Genomic DNA, 16,558 nt, shown 5'->3' on the forward strand with positions numbered 1-16,558 from the left:
CTACAACTTTCCAGATGCTGCTGTGGTAGTCCCAGCAGACCCAGCCAGCATGGACCAGTGGCCAGGGAAGTGTAGTTCAGCAGCGCCTGGAAGATGACACGCTCACTGCCGCTGCAAATGGAGAAAAATAGCAGGTACCTGTGTTCAGTCTTCACTAGAGCGATGCTCCAAAGGGGCAATACACTAAAAGCTTTATTAGGGCCCAAGTAAAATGTCACAAGCAAATGAATGAGCTTTTTAAGATCCTCAAAGCTCTTTAGCTGGCTAGATGTTAAAAACATTTAAGGGGTGGGGAGGGAAGAATAGAGGCAGATATAAAGCAGTAGTCTGCCACTTTAAACAGAAGACTTCTGGGAATTTTAGTGCAGGTAAAGGTGCAGAGAGTAATTAGGAGGCCCCTATTCCTCTCCCAGAGCTACAGTTCCCAGTGGTTTAAAAACCAGGTCCTGTGTACGAGAGAATTGGAAAATGCTAGAAAATCATTGTTGTGTTGTGTTCTGATTATGCAGAGTACAAAATGAGCCATGGTTGCTGCAGCAGGTGAAATGGAGGGCTGTGGGTTGTGTTTGAAATGGAAGGCTGTGGATTGTGTTGTGCTTTAGGGTTCAGGTGCATCAGTTTAGAGCCATGTTCTCAAAAGATGCATGCATGACCCTCCCCGCACACAGGCACACATTTTGAGAGGACCAGAGGCAGGAAGCTTGAAAAGGACACCAAGCTACCATTTTTTTTGCCCTATAAGACTCACTTTTCCCCTCCTAAAAAGTAAGGGGAAATGTGTGTGCGTCTTATGGAGTGAATGCAGGCTGCGCTGCTATCCCAGAAGCCAGAACAGCAAGAGGGATTGTTGCTTTCTCTGTGCAGCGATCCCTCTTGCTGTTCTGGCTTCTGAGATTCAGAATATATTTTTTCTTGTTTTCCTCCTCCAAAAACTAGGTACATCCAAAGGCGCCGACTCCATGGGGCCTGAGGGGGCCCGAGCCCCCTCAAAAATTCGTTTGGGGGGGCTCTGCCCCCCCAATAATTTAAGAAAATTATTAGTTATATTATGCTTTGTAAAATCACAAAATTATGTTGGTATTTTTTATTTTCCTTGTTTGACGATAGTTACCTTTTAAAATACATTCAGTAATGAGTTAAAACAAATAATTATTACGGTAGTAAAAGAGGCGGCGCGAGTAGTTTTGCTCGGTGCGTGTGACTGGCCCAGCCCTTCTTTCCTTTTCCTCTCTTCTGCTCTCCCGCCGGGCGCCTGAGGGAGAGTTACTTAGCGGTTCTGAGGAGCCGCTGTTGTTTCGGCAGGGGAAAAACCGCCTCCCGCGAACCGCCGAGCTCCCTCTCTCTTTCCAGCCTCTCTCTCTCTCTCTCTCTCTCTCTCTCTCTCTCTCTCGCTATGGCCAAGGAGGAGAAGAAGCCCTTCAGCCAGTCTATGGCCGAGTGGCGGAGGTTCATCTACAACCCCAACAGCGGCGAGTTCCTGGGGCGAACGGCCAAGAGCTGGGGTGAGGAGGGCGAGCAGGGGAAGGGAGGGGAGGGGAGGGGGCGGCCGGCACGAGGGGCGGTGGGAGGCGAGGCGCGGCGGGCACTTGCCTTGCCCACCACGCATCTCTCTCCTTCTCGGTCTCTCTCCCTCAGCTGGCGAGGGGGCCACGAGGCGGGCGGCAGCAGCAGCAACGGGCCGGGAGCGGCTCTTAGAAAACTTCCCGGGGCAGGACCCCGGTATGGGCCCCCCCAATATTTTTTATAAGTCGGCGCCCCTGGGTGCATCTTGTGGTCTGGTGCGTCTTATAGAGCGAAAAATATGGTACTTTGTAATCTTAAAAGGCACCCTTCAAATTACCCCAGAGAGACAAGTCGGGAACAAAACGGACTGAATTTAATGGGGGTGGATGACCAAAAACAGAGCATTTTTTGTACCCTGCTCTCCAGGCAAAAAGGCTCCAGGAGTGGCTTGCGTATAATCAATTTAAAACAAGGCAGCCCCTGTGTGCGCTGGATTACAATCTTTAAAAAGAGACACAAAGGGAAAGGGGGATAGGGAGGGAAGAGGAAAAACCAAAACTCAGGCACCAATTTCTAAGCAGTTGTTTTTTTATAATGACCAGCTGGCACAGTTCAGGGGCAGGAGGTGCCTGATGGAACTGGAAATCCAGCAAAGCTGATGGACTGCACCTGATTCCTATTTGTCCTATTTGCACCTGATTCCTATTTGTTATAAGCAGCAGTGGTTCCCCCACCCCTGGTGGAAATTCTCCCTAATTTATTCCTCCTTAACCTGCTTGGAACGAGGCCGCGAGAGCTGCTGCCTTAATCTCTCCCTTTGTGACTTGCAGGCTTCCCCTCCTCGGGTCTTTCCCCCATCCCCTCGGTCCCCGAAAAGAAAGCAGCGGATCTTATGATTGGCACAAGAGAATCAAGCTAATCTTAGGTAAAGTTTTAACAACACCCCCTCTCCCCCCGTGGTCCACCCGCCAAGGTCCCACAAATCTGATGCAGCAGCAATTAAATGTAGACAAATCCAAATGCAATCCATCCCCTTTAATTGGCTCGGAGTAATGGAGGCCCTGCCACTGCTAGGAAGGATTATTGGAGCTGCTTAGCCCTTGGAGGCAATTTTGATTAAGACAGCCAAGTGCTGGTGTGCCTTGCACCCAGGCTGAAAGCTGGAGCTGTCCTGACCATAAAGCAGGTGTGGGGAAGGTTTTTTGCAGCCTAGGGGGCCAAATTCCCTTCTGGGCAACATTCCAGAGGCCATGTGCCCAGTGGCGGGCGAGGGCAGAGGGAAAACCACGCAGAGTAACACATGTAAATTCCACCTTTGCATAACATACTGGTTCTCTCTTGTGCCATTTTAATTTATGTACCGTATTTTTCGCTCTATAAGACACACTTTTCCCTCCTAAAAAGTAAGGGGAAATGTGTGTGCGTCTTATGGAGCAAATGCAGGCTTCGCACGGCTATACCAGAAGTCAGAACAGCAAGAGAGAGGGGTCGCTGCGCAGCGATCCCTCTTGCTGTTCTGGCTTCTAGGATAGCTGCACGAAGCCTCTTCAGGGTAGGGGGAGCCTTCCTCCTGCTGCCCTGAAGAGGTTTTGCCTTGCTTTCGGTGAAGCCAGAACAGCAAGAGAGATCGCTGCACAGCGATTCCTCTTGCTGTTCTGGCTTCTGGGATTCAGAATATTTTCTTTTTCGTGTTTTCCTCCTGCAAAAACTAGGTGCGTCTTATGGTCTGGTGCGTCTTATAGAGGGAAAAATACGGTATGTGTTTGCTTTTACTTGCAAGTTGCCTGAGTTGCAAATAAGCTACTTATAAATTTAATTAGTAATAATTAATAGTAGTTTCCACATGTACTCACATGCTGCTCTTTAGTGTCCATTCAAATAAGCAGGAGGCATTCTCAGTGTTCAGGCATGCAGTCCAGCCAGGCACAAATTCTTGGGGTGCAAAGAGGAGCCCTTGTGGGGTGTGGCCTGGGCAAAGGGGGTGTGGCCTGGGCAGCATTCTGAGGGCCACAGAGAGGACTGGAGGGCTGCATTTGGCCTCCATGCGTGCAGTTCTGTTTCCTAGAAGCTGTATCTTTCAACTTTGAAACTGGATGTTCCCAGAAGCCTTGCAGGAACCTGCATCTTCTATTGCCAAAAAAAAAAAAAGCCCTATGCTGGAGGTTCTACGATGTGGGTATGAATGTGCTGCCCCCGTAGATAATCACACATTGACACATCTTTGATAGAGTGAGCTGCTCTGATTTACTCTACCCATTTTCCTATGTTACGCCGGGTCTTAAATTGCATCGCTTTCTGGGATTTTGCAAGGTTAACCGCGCAATCTTCAGAGCCGCTGGCCTCTGGAGCGTCACGACGAAGGCCATTAAGGTTTCAGTGAGTACCTTGCTGTCCCTGAGAGGAAGCTGTAAACACGGAGAAGCCCTTAAAGGCAACTGGAGATTTATTCCTTTCACTGCCAAGCTTGCTTTTTCACCACCCGCAACATCCCCTTCTCACTTAAAGCAAGCTCTAGATGCTTGGAAGGGGTTGGGAAGTAGCAAAGAGTAGCAGATGCTGCCAGGAAAACAGACCTTAAGCATAACTGACAGTCCAGAAGGGAAATTCAGGTCTTGAATCATGAGTCACATACATGAAAGCCGGTCTCTGCATTCCATCACATTCTAGTGTGACCAAGAAACAGTCCTCACAGTGGGGGTCACGCGGGTGAGAGAGCAGGTTGGATGCTCAGAACCCCCCAAGTTGTCTATGGGAGACTGTGCTTGAGACAGGCCCTTCCAGACTGGGGCTTTGTATTTTATTTTTGCAGGGGGCAGGTGTATGTATTATTCTGCAACATGTCATGGATGCAATAATAGAGCATTAGTGATGGTTTTGTACTGGGACGTCCACACATAATTTCCTTTTTCCGTTGTTGTGTGATGCTTCTCTGGTGTTACCATATTATTGGTGTCTGGAGGGGCACACACAAAGCTTTGTAGTAAGAAAAACACAGCTTTCCACAGAAAATTACAAGACCTGCATGGATTGGAAATGCTGCTTGAATATCACCCTGAAAAGCTTTGTAGATGCAGACAGTATTGAAATTGGGATAGTCTCTGCCCAGATACTATCATAAGTACTAATAATAATTAATGTACAATAAAAGAGACTCTGGAGGGCCTCTAGGGCTATTTGGGAAGGGGGGGGACACCACTCCTCAACTGTGGTGCAGTAAGGTATGTTTGGACAGAACTTAATGGCTTAACAAGGCCCTCTCCTTGTGCGGGTCAGAGACCAAAGTTGAAACACTCACTTGACCACGAATCTCTCACTGGGTGTGACTTTGGGCCCATCACTGCCTCTCAGTCTCAACTACCTCGCAGGGTTGTTTGTTGGGGGGATTACATGAGGAAGGGGAGAACCATGGATGCCACCCTGAGGTCCTTGGAGGAGAAAAAAGTGGGGTTTAAATGAAATTAAATATATATATTTACATACAGAAATGTGCAGAGCTGGCACCAGGTTTTTGTAGGTCCTTGGGAAGCAAAAATATGCTTGCTTCCCCTTCAGATTCTTTTAAAGCTTTAACTCCCAGTTCATTCGCTCTGATAAATGAGACCCCAGACTCCCTTCCGTTCCACACAAATCCTGCCCTGAAGGAACCACAGCTCACCACCACTAAGACTGGTCACCAGGAGCAGATTTGTCACCCATTTAGTGTTCCTCAAACAGATTTTCAAAACCAGCACATCAGCGACCTGTTGCTTCATGCTGGACACTGGGATATCTGGGCCCAGACACAGTCTTTGTATTTTGCATTAGTATTGGAGAAAATGGTAACTTGCAAATCCAGTTCCAAGTTCAGATAGGTGCAGGAACACAACTGGGTAGATGCCAAATGCATTCTGGGATATGTCCCAGAATGCTCTGCAAACATGCAAGCGCTCCATGGTCAAGGCAAGCTAATGAATGTGGAGAGGACCCCAGAAACCCTGGTCTGGCTCAAGGCAATGAAATATACCCAGGTTCTCTTGGGACAGAGCTGAAATCCAGGCCTGGGAATTGTTGTTTATCCCACATATCCTGCAGACTCTTCGTCCTGCAGCTCCGTTGAGGAGAAAAGAATGTCTCCCCCCGCACCCCCTTGGCCATACAGCCCTTGGTCTGCGAATCAGCCTGTGTGCAGCTTGTTGGCGAAGGGGTTTGCTATGCCAAGAGTGGGATTTCAGCAACAGACAAACATTAAATCTAAAGATTAGTCTCTGCCTCTGGAGAGCCAGGAGATTACAGGTGGGGGTCTGTGCTGGTACTTGTGTCAAACAAGCAGAGTCTGTGTATTATCATAAGCTGCTTCTAATATCACAAATCACCCCCCCCCCCATCGCCACAAGTAGACGTATCAATTCCCTCTCTTACAGAATAGCCCCGTTTTAAAATAAGAGTATAACGAAATCCATTGGCAATAATAATAAACAAATGTTAATAGACACTTTTGACTTGGAACTAGGGATGGGTGACTCTCCCAATTTCTCTGTTTCTCTTTTTTTCCAACCTTAAGTTCAGTTCTCTCTTCACATCAGTTAACAAATCGTTTTTGTTTTTTAAAGAAGTCCTCTTCAGGATTTTCGCCAAATTTCTCCATTATAGGTACAGTGGTACCTCGGGTTACATACACTTCAGGTTACATATGCTTCAGGTTACAGACTCCGCTAATCCAGAAATAGTACCTCGGGTTAAGAACTTTACGTCAGGATGAGAACAGAAATCACGCGGTGGTAGCAGAAGGCCCCATTAGCTAAAGTGGTACCTCAGGTTAAGAACAGTTTCAGGTTAAGAACGGACCTCCGGAACTAATTAAGTACTTAACCCGAGGTACCACTGTACACCTTTCCCCCCGCAATTTTGCTCAACATGCATGTTTTTGCACAGTGGTTTCCCCAACTATAAAATGCATTTCTGTACCTTATTTTAGCTTATGTGTGCATTTTTAAAAATGCACACTAGGATAGGCCTGTTTGTACCATTCCTTGGCTGGAGGGCTGCATTGCAAAATTCAGAGAAGTGTGAATTTCAAAGGATGGCTGTGTGCATTGTTTCCAGAAGTACGAATCTGCCTTTAGATGCAAACCGAATTGAATTTATTCCCCACCTCTACCTGGAACTCATTGTGGCCTTGTTTTTGTGGCTACAGTGAAGGGATCAGCAATATTTTCAGTACAGTGGTACCTCGGGTTAAGAACTTAATTCGTTCTGGAGGTCCGTTCTTAACCTGAAACTGTTCTTAACCTGAAGTGCGACTTTAGCTAATTGGGCCTCCCGCTGCCACCAGAGCACGATTTCTGTTCTCATCCTGAAGCAAAGTTCTTAACCCGAGGTAATATTTCCGGGTTAGCGGAGTCTGTAACCTGAAGCTACTCAGTTGTAGACCCAAGTTTTGCAACTCACTTTTTGAGAAAGCTAATGAATATTGCAAGATCCAGACGCCTCTGTTTAGTGCAACCAGTGGCATGTATAAAATGGTCCAGCACCCTCTGGGCACCACTAGATGTCACCCTTTGATAGGTGATGGTGGTCTCCTGTCTTCCAGCTGCAGAACATCTGGAGCGAAAGGGTTAGCCTGCCTATTACTGCTCATGCTTCCATTCCCCCAAAGCCAAGTAGTGGCCCCTGTAGTGTCAAACAAATTAAATTAGGGGCCTCCCAGGAGCATGCTGGACCCCTGGCACAGTTCAGAACATGTGGTGGCTGGAGGGATTTCCCTGCAAAGTAGGAGGCGAGGCAGTGGCGAGAGCCCTCTCTTCTTGCGGTTTCCAGCAACTGGTATTCAAGAGCATTGCTGCCTCCAACTGTGGCTAGTAGCCATTGATAGCCCCTGAGATGGATTTAGGGCAGCATGAACATTCCCCCACACTGGGCGCTGAGCCTTAGCGGGTGCTGCAGGGCGTTGCAACAATGACGTAGTGAATTGAGAATAACAGAAAGCAAGAGGCAGGGGTGGGGCGAATTTTGGCCTCACACTGGGCGCTGCTGAAATCTGAAAGCCCCAAATTTGCTCCTGAATAGCCCTCTCCTCCAAGAATTCGTCTAGTCCTTTTCAAAAAGCCGTCCAAGTTGGTGGCCATCTCTGCTTCCTGGGGGGAGTGAGTCTACATTCCAAAACCACAGAGGGGTCATGGCCAGATAACTTCTGCATAGAGCAGACCCACTGAAATCAATGGATCTAAGTGAGGGGGTCTACTCTGAGTAGGGCTAGGACTGGGTGCAACCTAATGAGCCTTGCGGCACGCACGCACACACACACATTAGTGCCAAAAGACTGACACCTTCACTGTGGCAACAAATGCACATTTCCATATTTCGATGCAGGAGTGGGAGGGATTCTAGAGAACTGATTTCTCAGTTTATCCAGGAAAGGACAATCCCATTCCAGGATTCCAGACTCCTGTCTCCATTTCCCAGGTCACTGCAAATTGCTTCCAAATGCAAAGTCACATGTTGGGTACTCGACGCTATTTGAGTCATTGTGTGTCATTGCGCCAGAGGCCCTGTGTGTGTGTGTGTGTGTGTGTGTGTGTGTGTTTGTGTGTTTCTTGCCATCTCCTGCAATCCATTTGGGGTTGATTTGGGGTTGGGATGGCAGGGGTCCATGTACTCTGTTCCTCTCCCAGTCAAAAACACGGCATAACGAAAAGTTCTGGAACTCTGCACTAGGAAGTCTGAAATATTTTCACCAGAAGAATCCCCTAAACATTCTTCTTTTGAAATGAGCTATTTTGAGAAATAGTGTTTTTTTAAAGAACAACAACAATAACAAGGTTATTTGGATCGCTTTGGGGGAAGTGTTTCTTCTAGTCTGTTCCAAGGCTTCCTGTAAATCAGAAAGATTCATAACAGGACAATAGATGTATATAGAGGTACAGAGAGTGTTGGTGGCTCTGGGAAAAGACTAATTTACATGGCCCAATGAATCCTCTTTACCATCATGTGTTAGAATCGTAGAATTGGAAAGGGCTCCCCAAGGGCCATCTAGTCCAACCCCCCTGAAATACAGCTAAAGAATTCCCGACAAATGGCCATTCAAAACCTCTGCTTAAAAACCTCCAAGGGAGGAGAGTCCACCATCTTCCGAGGCAGTCAGTTCCACTGTCGAACAGCTCTTACTGTCAAAAAGTTATTCCTAATGTTTAGTCGGAATCTCCTTTGTTGTAATTTGTATTTGTTGGTTTGGATCCTACCGTTCGGAGCAGGAGAAAACGACCTTCTTCCATCTTTCACAAGACAGCCCTTGAGATATCTGAAGACAATTCTCATGTCACCTTTCCAACTCCTTACTTCCAAGCTAAACATATCCACAACGTTCATTTATTTTAAAAACAGTTTTAAAAAGTGGGCGGTCATCTGAATTATGCAGTTCTAACAATGTACACATTTTTACATGCAAAGAGCTCTGATATAATGCTGTTTCGTATGTTATTTTACACTCACATTTTCACTTTCTTTCATGCTTTCCTCTGTCTATCTGCTTTTGTAAACAGTGGTTGGAGAACCTGCTTTGCGAAATTCGGAGGGGTGTGAATTTCAAAGGCTGGCTGTGCTTCAGTCGTTGTATTATTCCAGAAAGTGCAAATTGGATAGGCTCACTTTTTAAATGCAAATGGAATTGAATCTCTCCCCCAGCCCTACTCAAGGCCTGCCCACCTCCGGGCTTGTTTATCTTGTGAAAGTTCACAAGCAGGGGAACAGGGCCCAGGTCCCTCCCAGCCCTCCCCCCCCCCACTGCTGCCTTCTGGGAAGATGTATTCCAGGAGAGAGAAAGGCTTCCTCGGGTGCACTCCGACCTGAGGTCTGGGGAGCCTGTGGAGGTGGAATGCGCAAGGAGTCTCCAGCCTCCTCTCCTTCTCGCTCCCTTACATGGGCATGTGAGCCACGGCACAATCAAGAGATCGCTGGGCAGCTGCACAGGGAACAGATAATAGAATACCTGAAATAAATAATATCTGAAATAAATCCCATTCCGCCCCTCAGAGCAGAATGGTCAGGCAAAGCTGCAGCTGCCAGTTTCAGCAGCTCCCTTTGACTTCCAAAATTCCAAAATAGGGCAGCGTTTCAAGCTTGCAATATTCACTGAAGACAGAGAGGGTGGCTGCTGAAGGTCCTTGTGTGCATGGATACTGGCTCAGCAATCTGTCTGTCTATCATCTATCTATCTATCTATCTATCTATCTATCTATCTATCTATCTATCATCTATCTATCTATCATCTATCATCTATCTATCTATATCATATCATCTATCATCTATCATCTATCATCTATCATCTATCTATCTATATCATCTATCATCTATCTATATCTATCTATCTATCTATCTATCTATCTATCTATCTATCTATCATCTATCTATCTATCTATCTATCTATCTATCTATCTATCTATCTATCATCTATCTATATCTATCTATCTATCTATATCTATCTATCTATCTATCTATATCTATCTATCTCTATATCATCTATCATCTATCTATTTATCTATCATCTATCTATCTATCATCTATCTATCTATCTATCTATCTATCATCTATCTATCTATCTATCTATCTATATCTATCTATCATCTATCTATCTATATCTATCTATCTATATCTATCTATCTATCTATCTATCTATCTATCTATCATCTATCTATCTATCTATCTATCTATCTATCTATCTATCTATGTATCTATCTATCTATCTATCATCTATCTATCTATCTATCTATCTATCTATCTATATCATCTATCTATATCTATCTATCTATCTATCATCTATCTATCATCTATCTATCTATCTATCTATCTATCTATCTATCTATCTATCTATCATCTATCTATATCTATCATCTATCTATCTATCTATCTATCTATCTATCTATCTATCTATCATCTATCATCTATCTATCTATCCAGCTATCTATCTGCCATTACTGCTCATTGCTCACCAGCTGCTTCTACCCTTTCCGCAAACCTGACCAACTCCTCTTCCTTTATACTTCGCCCACCCCCTCGCCTGTTTGCCCTCAGATCGCCTGCCTGCTGTTTGCCATTCTGCAGTTGGCGTGTGGACCTGTGGGCAACCACATAAATTGCAGTGTGATGACAGCCTTACACTTCTATGTCTATAGGAATATATATATGCATACAGTATATGAATTTGCTCCTCTCCTTAGGAGATGATAGCCCAAACTTCCAAATGACTTCAGCTTGGGCTCCTCCAGACAACCTGTTTATTGAGTATTCACCATGATTCACTTGCACAAAGCTTATCCAGAAGTCAAACTACGTCCAGGTCTTTTTTGCCCATTTGTTCAGATTTGTTTGCGGGGTGGTTGTGTGTTAATGAGCATTCATCCTACATCCTACATCCATCCTGATTTCCTTGTGCTCTGTTTATATGTATTCCGATTAATAATTTCTTCACCCCACATTTTTCAGTGTATTTCCCCATCACTTTCCTAACTGCAAATGGGGGGAGTGGATTTGTTGTGTTAGGGTGACACTGCTCTTTAATTTTGCACTCCCTCCCACAAATATTGACAGTCTAGACTCTGGAGGTGATTATAGATTCTTTCTTTCTTTCTTTCTTTCTTTCTTTCTTTCTTTCTTTCTTTCTTTCTTTCCATTGCATATCTCTTGTGCAACCGTCTACCCCTGGCCTCTTGCCCAAGTATGAACTCTGCAAGCCCAACATTCCTCGATCACGCGAGATGAGGTTACGAGCTACTTCTGTCAAGGATGGAGACTCCCCTCCTTCACATTCCTGTCTGGCTGTCTTTCCACCTTCCTTCTCCCTCCCATTCCCGCACTGCTCTTCTCCTCCTCTTCCTGCTGACAGGTGGGAACAATCGAGGCCCGAGGCTGTCGTCCCAGTGGCTCAGATTGTTTTCTAATCTTGGAGGGAATAAATGGGCTTGAATTCACAACCCAGGCTTGAACTATAGCGCTATTGACGTCCCTGGTAGTGGCAGGAGCGATATGTTGATTACGGGAAGGCGGGGGGTGCTGTTGACAGTATGTACAGTGGGATTAAGCATGTGCCAAGGTAGAAACAGTTGATAGAGTCCGATTTAGAAGGCAGCCTATTTATACTGATGCTGTTGAGAGGCTGGTATCTCTCTATAAACTCACAGCGGTGCAAAAGGTCAGTGGTCTTTTTCAGGATCTCTCGGGCGGCCAGAGCAGTCTCTCTCCCTCCTGTCTCAGTGGCGTTTTTGGAGTGTGTGTATAATGCCACACAGGAGCAGAAGGGCAATCGGAGGACCTGATGCTCTAGATTGAACAAAACTTCCCCAAGCCCTGGCTTTCAGAGGAATCCTTTCCCTTGTGTCTCATTTATATATGCACACCTCTTGGATTTCTTGCTCGCTTGGACAGAGGATAGAGAGGTGTGTATAGAAGCTAGGCTAATGTAACAGGTAAAATTTGCATCAATTGCTCCACCCACTTTTGCCTCTGGCCCCGCCCACCACTAGCACGAAGCCCTGGAGAGGATGCTCTTTGGGTAAGGCAAAGCAGCACAGGAAAGGGTGCACAGGGTCAGAGTGGAGATGGCGAAGGGTCCTAGTTGGTGACGCAGTGGCAATGGCACGAGCTGGCTGAGGATTTTGCATGGTGGAGGGGTGGGATCACCCGAGATGCACACCACGTTGTATGTGCAGCGGCCCCACTCTGTATAAAGTAGGGACGACTATGTCAACGTCTAATTTTTGCAATCTTACATTCAGTTCTCTACATCTCTGCATCAATCTGCAAGTTAGGTTTGCGAGCCCACGTGCTAAAACCTGTCTCCATAACTTACCCCCCCCCCCCGAAATGAGACATGACAACAATGTATAGGTTTAAATTAGGCCACAACTTTATTGAATTTCAGGTGTAGGATTAGGCCCTGGAAGGTATCCCTCTCCATCCAACAGGGACTGAGGATGCACAGGGCAGTCAGGTGTAGTGGGAGGGGACTGTAAAGCGTGTACTTATACAGCGTGCCCTCCCACCTCACCAAAACTTGGAGTTTGACCTACTTGCCATCACTCTAGGGCAGTGACTCCCGCAATCAACCCTTTAATGGGCCCTGCAAATGCCGCTGTGTGGGGGTGCACAAGGATGTTACCCCCCCCATCTCAAAAATAGACTATAGAATACTGACCAAGGCCCCCAAACCAACAAAGTGAGAATGGGCAGAAGAGCACCAGCTCTTTACCTGGCCCTCACCCCACCCCCAACCGGCAGCCCATTGTCCTGCCAAGATGGGGACGGGGCGACGGCCACCCTGCAGCAAGATGGGTGGCACCTAGCCAGGTAAGGCAAACTCCATCCACCTCTTGGGAGGGGGTGAGCGGTCATTGTTTTTTTTTTTTTAAATGCTCATGAAAAATTCCCAGCATTTTAAGGGCAAATTTCTTCTAAGAAGCACATTTGTGTATGTAATTTTGACCATTGCACTTTTTTTTTTTGCAAGCAAATTTTCATACCTTATATTCGCTGGCATATGCAGGGTGCTGTTGTTCTTTGCTCATTTCCCCCAATAGACTAATTTGTGTACATGGAGTTTGGTTGGAAAACTCACTTGCAAAAATCAGAGAGGCGCAGCTTTCAAAGGGTAGCTGTGTTTTGCATTGCATAATGGATTGAGGCAAAAATCAAACGCTTCCTCCAATCTCTAGATTTTGTGAAGCAGGCTCTGCCCCCACCCATGCAAAATCACTCTAAGAGGGGTACTTTTTCTTTTCTTTTAAAGTACTCGATGTGTAGGTGCTGCCACACTAATGGATCGATTTCTTGTAAGTGTGAAACAAACATGTGGTATTTGTAAAAATAAAATAAAATAAAATAAAAAACGCCAGTTTTACAGACTTAAGTAAGTGAGTGGGCACATTAGTTAACGTCATTCTCTCAAACCTTTGTTTTGTAATGGTCTGATTTCTAGATAAACGAATCCCGAATCTACCAACTTTCTAAAACAACTCGGGAGCAATGAGTTGGCCATTGGAGCATAAACTCTGTCAGGGAACAGAACTGTCCTTCAGAAAGGAAGGACAGAAACCTCATAGTTTAAGTAACTTAAAACTGGACAGAGCACAGGAAAATCCAGAATCAAGGAACAAATCAATGGCAGTGGAAGAGTAGGGGTGTTGGGCCAAATGACCCAAGCGTTTTCCATCCTGATCGTCTTTTCCAGTTCTAATAGGATGGTCTGCATGCAGGCCAGAAAGATGGATGACTTTAAGGGAGTGTGAGTGGTAAATAGCAGATGCCTTGGCCTGATCAGAGGCAGCTGCAAGATTCAAAGGACCACAATGCGGAGAGTTGTGAGAGCAGTTTTGAAATCGGGGTCAGGATGCATGTCAGGGGGTGGGTGGAGAGATTATCCTACAAGCAAAGGTTGCAGCGTTTGGGACTTCTGAGTAAGAGGCAGCGTGACGGAAGCTTAGAAAATTATGCATGGCATGAAAGAAGTTTCCTGCAGCCAATGGGAAGCCAGCCAGCGTTGAGGAAGGTGGTCACTACTCTGCTCCGTGCCAGTTTAGTGCGGTGCACGGGAGCCGACCAAGCAGGCAGCGGGGGTCTCTGAGCGGGCGGCGGGGGTCCATGGGCTGGTTAAACAACCCCCATGGGGCACGTTTGGCCCATGGGCCTTAGGTTGCTGACCTCTGTTCTAGACTCTTGGCCGGAGCTGATAGGGCTGGTAATTTCTGCCCAGCGGAACTTCCTACCTGCAGGGGTGCGGCAGGACCCTACCCCTCTCATTCAGGCACCCCTTGAATACTTTATTGTTTGGAGAAGCCATTGCCCATCAGATGTCAAGGAGATAAGTAACTATGCAACCTCCAGAAGACATCTGAAGGCAGTCCTGTATAGTAAGGAAGTTTTTAAAGTTTATTGTTTTATTATGTTTTTGTATATGCTGGAAGCTACCCAGAGTGGCTGGGGCAACACGGACAGATGGACGGAGTACAAACAATAGCATTATTATTATTATTATTATTATTATTATTATTATTATTATTTGCAAACTGATGCAGACATGTGGGGAACTGAACTGAACTCCCCTGAAGACTGGAAAAATGAGAAACCAAAATATTTCAGTAAGGCGGTGATGTCTCAGAATAACAATGGGGAAGGGCTGGTGAAGAAAGAAACACTGAAAAAAAAATATCTGGCTCTTGCCAGACGGTGGAGAACAGATGAGAACAGCTGGCCTGTTGCCCTGTGTGTGCAAATGGTGTGTTAACCAAGTGGGTCCTGTCTGCTTTTTGACACATTTGAAAGGAGGGTTGGGCTGCCTCCCTCAAACTAGGCCAAATGCTCAGAGTGTGGGAATGGTCTCCCTAGGGAGTTCCATGAGGTTCCAGCAGATCTGCCCATTGGCTGCCGTTCGATCTGCAAGCTGGCTGGGATAGGCAGCTGAGGAGCAGCTAGGACTGTGCCACAACCAGCTGACTGAGGATCCAGGCCAGAGTTGGTAGCGTTACAGGACAAGGTGACGTTTGGGTCCTATCTGCACAGTATCCTACCACTTTAAATAGTCATGGATTCCCCACGGAATCCTGGGAAGTGTAATTTGTCAAGGGTGCTGAGAGTTGTTAATAATAATAATAATAATAATAATAATAATAATAATAATACAGTGGTACCTCGGGTTACATACACTTCAGGTTACATACACTTCAGGTTACAGACTCCGCTAACCCGGAAATATTACCTCGGGTTAAGAACTTTGCTTCAGGATGAGAACAGAAATCGTGCTCCGGTGGCAGCGGGAGGCCCAATTAGCTAAAGTCGTGCTTCAGGTTAAGAACAGTTTCAGGTTAAGAACGGACCTCCAGAACGAATTAAGTTCTTAACCCGAGGTACCACTGTAATACTACTACTACTACTACTACTACTACTACTACTACTACTAATTTATTCCCTGCCTTTTTCGCTGACAGGAACTTTCGGCAGCTTGCAGATAAAATAGGAACAGCTAAAAAGCACAGGGAAAATAATAATTAAACATTAAATAATTAAACAAGGGAATTAAAACTCCATCTGTCAGAGCTCTTAAAAACATACAAATAATTACAATAAAAACATCACGGCACTAGCCCTTTCATTAAAAACATTCAGTTCTCTAAAGCCTTTTGGAATGAGAAGGTATTCACCTGCCATTTGAAGGACAATAAGGAGGGAGCCAGTCGGACATCTCTAGGGAGGGAGTTGCAAAGTCTGGGAGCAGCCACCGAGAAGGCCCTCTCCCGTGTCCCCACCAGGCGTGCCTGTGAGGGTGGCAAGGCTGAGAGAAGGGCCTCTTATTCCCCTCAGAGAGCTACAATTCCCAGAGTTCCTGGGAAGGAGGGTCGATTGTGAAGCCACTTGTGGAATTGTAGTTTTCTGAGGTGAATGGGAGCCCCCTCTCGGCACCCTTGTCAAACTATACTTCCCTGAGGGAAGCCCTGACTGGCAACTAAATGTGTAAACTGACAGTAGAAACAGACTACTGTGGAAGGTGGTAGTCCTTCACTGGAAGGTTTTAAACAGAGATTGGATGGCCACCTGTCAGGGATTCTTTGGCTGCGATCCCTGCATTGCAGGGGGTCAGACTAGATGACTGTGGGGTCACTTCCGACTCTACAATGCTATGATTCTGTGAACCTGAATAGCACTGTGTTTCAGCGAATCTCCGCTCAACAATGCAATCATCATTTCATCGAAGTTACCTCTAGAAGGAGTTGCTAAATAAATATGAAATATTGTTTTGGCTCACTGTTGTACCGTCAAATGAACGATCACAAATGGCAGAACTGTGAATCCGTCCCATTTCTCTCTCTCTCTCTCTCTCTCTTCCTCCCCCCATCTAAAAATCATTTCCCCTTCGCCCATATAGTTGAGCCACTGCTAAAAAATAAATTAAAGCACACTAATTAAACAATTGTACCCTGGCGTGTGGAAGCGTCTGCTTTCGAAACAAAAAAAATTCTTCTCAGCTGCTGCAGACACATTTATCTAATTCTCTATAGCAATAACGGAGGGGACCGGACAGATAAAACAGAGGCCT

General features: G+C 46.0%; 1 long non-coding RNA gene across 1 annotated transcript in view; it reads right to left on the reverse strand.

Annotated features, from left to right (window-relative positions):
• LOC307203680 overlaps positions 1–16,558 on the reverse strand; it is a 398,536-nt gene that overhangs the window by 163,139 nt on the left and 218,839 nt on the right. The gene's annotated exons all lie outside the window — the stretch shown is intronic.

The sequence above is a fragment of the Podarcis cretensis genome, assembly GCF_951804945.1.
Source record: "Podarcis cretensis genome assembly, chromosome: 15".
Classification (NCBI taxonomy): Eukaryota; Metazoa; Chordata; class Lepidosauria; order Squamata; family Lacertidae; genus Podarcis; species Podarcis cretensis.